The 4,827-nt window shown below is 38.0% G+C and overlaps 1 pseudogene; it reads left to right on the forward strand.

Annotated features, from left to right (window-relative positions):
- Nucleotides 1-3,289: 3,289 nt before the first annotated feature.
- Nucleotides 3,290-4,253, forward strand: LOC138379010 (nucleophosmin pseudogene; annotated as a pseudogene).
- Nucleotides 4,254-4,827: the final 574 nt, after the last annotated feature.

The following is a 4,827-nucleotide window of genomic DNA, read 5'->3' on the forward strand; positions in this document are numbered from 1 at the left end:
GCCACCGCGCCCGGCCTTGAGTTAATTTTTGTATATGGTGTGAAGTATGGATCCAAGTTCTCTTTTGCTTTGCATATGAATATCCAAATGTTTCCACACCATTTGTTTAAAAATACTACCCTTTTCCATATTTTGACTTTGCTCAAAAATCACTTGTCCAAAGGTGTGACTTATGAAATGGTGGAGTGAAGAGCTCGTCAAATCTCCTCCCCCAAAAGCAACTATAAAACTGTAAAAAAAAAATTGTCAAAAACAAGTATTTTAAAACACTGGCAGGTTCACTAAAGGCATACGTCAAATTGAAAAGTGTTTATTGATGAAAAATTACCAAACCTTGGTAAGAATAGTGAAGTCTATGGCATTTAAACTTAGAGCTGCTCCCATCCATAGTTCTGTGAGCATAGTGGCCATGAGGAATGGAAGTCTCACCACAAATGGAGGGAGCTGACCTGACTTGGAACTCCAGAGAAAAGCTCCATGCCTAGGGGTATTGTCAAAAACAATAGCAATATTGGTGGCAAGTAACTGGGGAAAGCCAACATCGCAGCTGCCTGAGGCTTCAGCATTGTTTGGGTAAGCAGCAGACCAGACAAAAATTTAGCAGGGAGATATGGAAAATGAGACAGCAATAGCGGGCATTGACAAGCTCCCCCCATATTCCTCAGGATGTGGAAGGTTGTGTTCATGACCACAAAATACTGGAGAGGGCCTATTATTCACTCATATCTAGATGAATGTGAGACCCTATACAGCAGAAATGAATGCCAGCACAGACTTATAAGCAGCCTAAACTTAATATGTGTGCCCAAACTCACATATTTACCCCTCTTAGTGGAAGCCATAATAGTTTGAGGTGTATAACCACAACTTCTGACCAATCACTGGCTGTCACTAAACTATGCCAACCCACAGGTGATCCCAAGGAAGCCAGGCATAAAAATTAAAAGAATTTTTAAAAACCTGAGCAGAAGCATCAATAGTGGCACACTGAAGGGATGATAAACTCCACAGAATTAGTCCCCACAAGTCCCTAAACAAACAGAAAACAACAGCTTCAACAAAACTGTGAAGGGTGGGATCATAATACAGAGTTGCTAAAATATGTTGTCTACAATGTCAAGTTTTTAATAATTATGAGACATGCAAAACAAACAAACTACACACACACACACACACAGGAAATTGTGTTCCATACATGGGGGAAAAGGCAGTCACTAGAAACTGTCTCTGAGGATGTCTACATGTTGCATTTTATAAAGACTTCAAACCAGCTATTATAAATGTGTTCAAAGAACTAGAGGAAGGCCGGGCGCGCTGGCTCACGCCTGTAATCCTAGCACTCTGGGAGGCCGAGGTGGGCGGATCGTTTGAGCTCAGGAGTTCGAGACCAGCCTGAGCAAGAGCGAGACCCCATCTCTACTAAAAAATAGAAAGAAATGATATGGACAGCTAAAAATATATATAAAAAAAAATTAGCCGGGCATGGTGGTGCATGCCTGTAGTCCCAGCTACTCGGGAGGCTGAGACAGGAGGATCGCTTGAGCTCAGGAGTTTGAGGTTGCTGTGAGCTAGGCTGACGCCACGGCACTCACTCTAGCCTGGGCAACAGAGTGAGACTCTGTCTCCAAAAAAAAAAAAAAAAAAAAAAAAAAGAACTAGAGGAAATCATGCTTAAAGAATTAAAAGAAAGTATGATGACAAAGAATTACCAAGCAGACAATACTAATAAAGGGGTTAAACATTTCTCTTAAAAAAAAAAAAAACAAGTAATAATTCTGGAGTTGAAAAGTACAATGAATAAAATGAAAAAAGAATCACAAGAGGAGAACAACAGCAGATTTGAGTTGGCAGGAAAAGGAATCAGCAAACTTGAACATAGATGAATAGAGATTATCCTGGCTGAAGGCCAGAAAAAAAATGAAAAATATAAAAAGAAGGCAGGGCGCGGTGGCTCACGCCTGTAATCCTAGGGCTCTGGGAGGCCGAGGCGGGAGGATGCTTGAGGTCAAGAGTTCGAGACCAGCCTGAGCAAGAGCGAGACCCTGTCTCTACTAAAAATAGAAAGAAATTATCTGGCCAACTAAAATATATATAGAAAAAAATTAGCCGGGCATGGTGGCACATACCTGTAGTCCCAGCTACCTGGGAGGCTGAGGCAGTAGGATCCCTTAAGCCCAGGAGTTTGAGGTTGCTGTGAGCTAGGCTGATGCCACAGCACTCACTCTAGCCCAGGCAACAGAGCGAGACTCTGTCTCAAAAAAAAAAAAAAAAAAGAAAGAAAGAAAAGAAAAGAAAAATATAAAAAGAGACTTAGAGAGCTGAGGACACCATCAGGCGTGCTAACATACACTTAATGGAAGCCCCACTCAGAAGTAGAGAAAGGAGAAAGGGGGCCAGAAAAATATTTGAAGAAATAATGGCAAAAAACTTTCCAAATTTGATATAAAACATGAATATACATATCCTGGAAGTTCAACAAACTCTAAGTAGGTTGAACACAATGAGATATGTCATAACCAAATTGTGGAAAGGCAGAGACAAAAAGAAAATGCTAAAAGCAGAAAAAGGAAAACTACTCATATTGTACAAGGTGCCCACCAAAAAACTAAATTAACATCTGACTTTCATCTGAAACAATGAAGGCAAGAATACATGGGGTAATGTATTTTAAGTGCTCAATGAAATAAAACCTGTCACCTAATAATTCTATATCCAGAAAAACTAACCTTTGATAATGAAGACAAAATAAAGATATTCTCACATGAATAAAGACATAATTCATTGCTATCACATCTGCCTTTTAGGAAATACTAAAGGTTAAAAGGAAATGACACTAGAATGTAATTCAAATCCACATGAAAAAATGAAGCATATTGGTAAAAGTAGTTACATATGTAATTTAAAATACAATAAAATGAATTTTTCTCTTTTAATTGATTTAAAATACAACTGAATAAGACAATAACTATGAAATGATTGGCTTATAACAATATAAAGATATAATATATATGACACTAATATCACAAAGGAGAGGGAAAGGAATAAACCAATACTGAAGAGAAGGTTCTATATACTACTGGGATTTAGTTAGTATTGATCTGAAGTATATTGTACCAAGTTATGATACATATTACAATCTTCAGTACAACCACTAAATATACATATAATTTATATGTGTGATATGTGTGTATAATCAATAAAGGAATTAAACTGGTACATATAAAATATCAACGGAAACAAGAAAAGAGGAACCAAAAAGATATGAGATCCAAGGAAAACAAATATCAAAATGGCAGATGTAAATCCAACCATATCAATAATTATATTACAAGTAAATGGGTTAAATGAAACATAAGCCATGCAATCACATCATAAGGAAAGAAAACTCAGACCAATATTTCTCATGAATATAGACATAAAAATCTTCAATAAAATATTAGTGAATTGAATCCAGCAACATATAAAAGGATTACACAGCATGACCAAGTGGGGTTTATTCCAGTGATGCAAGCCTATTTCAACACTCAAAAATTAATCAATGTAGCTTTCACTGGTATGATTCTGTCCTGTGTGGCCATTCTCCAGAACAGTAGTCATTTATCTCCATCTACCTTCTCTTCCACCTACGTGCCTGCCACCACCCTGTGAAAGATTCAGTAGACATAGACAAGAGCCTCTTGAGGCTCCAGAACTATCTCTTCAGTTGTGAACTAAAGGCTGATGAAGATGATCACTTTAAGGTGGGCAACGATGAAAATGAGCACCAATTATCTTTAAGAATGGTCAGTCTAGGGCTGGTACAAAGGATGAATTGCACATTGTTGAAGCAGAGGCAATGAATTATGAAAGCGGTCCAATTAAAGTAACACTGGCAACTTTGAAATGTACAGCTAACAGTTTCTCTTGGGGGCTTTGGAATAACACTACCTGTGGTCTTACAGTCAAAGTATGGTCCAGGGTCTGTGCATATTACTAGCACTTAGTAGCTGTGGAGGAAGATACAGAGTTCAGAAGATGAAGAGGAAGGGGATATGAAACCCTTAAGTATATCTGGAAAGCAATCTGCCTCTGGAAGCAGTAGCAAGTTTCCACAGAAAAAAGTAAAACTTGCTGCTGATAAAGATGATAATGATGAAGATTATGATGATGAAGATGATGAGGAAACTGAAGAAAAAGCCCTAGTGGGGAAATCTATACAAGATACTCCAACCAAAAGTGCATGTTCCTGTGGTCCCAGCTATTCTGGAAGCTGAGACAGGAGGATCTCTTGAACCTAGGAATTCAAGGCTGTAGTGAACTATGATCATGCCACTGCACTCCAGCCTGGGTGACACCCTGTCTCAAAAAAAAAAAAAAAAAGATGGAACTCCACTCTTTGCTTAGTTTTAAGTGTGAATGGAATGTTATAATAGAACACAGTAATAGTGGTGGTCAGACAAATGGAGATGGCAGGGAGACAGAAATATATGTGTGAAATAAACTCAGTATTTTAATGAAAAAATATTAGCCAGTGTCATCCACCATATTAACAGGCTAAGGAAGAAATGTCACATGATCTACAGGTTCAATACCACTTTATAAAATTTCCAGCAGGCTTTCTCCTACTCCCAAAATTGATAAAGTACTCCTAAAATATATTATCTATGGAAATAGAAAGGACAAAGAATAGCAAAACAGAAATTTGACAAAGAAGAACAAAATGGGAGGACATTCACCTCCCAATTTCAAATTATTATAAAGCAACAGTAATCAAGACAGTATGGTTCTGGCCTGGGGACAAACACATAGATCAATGGATCAGAGCAGAGAGTCCAAAAATAAACCTTA

This window comes from Eulemur rufifrons, chromosome 30 (assembly GCF_041146395.1).
Source record: "Eulemur rufifrons isolate Redbay chromosome 30, OSU_ERuf_1, whole genome shotgun sequence".
NCBI classification, from domain to species: domain Eukaryota; kingdom Metazoa; phylum Chordata; class Mammalia; order Primates; family Lemuridae; genus Eulemur; species Eulemur rufifrons.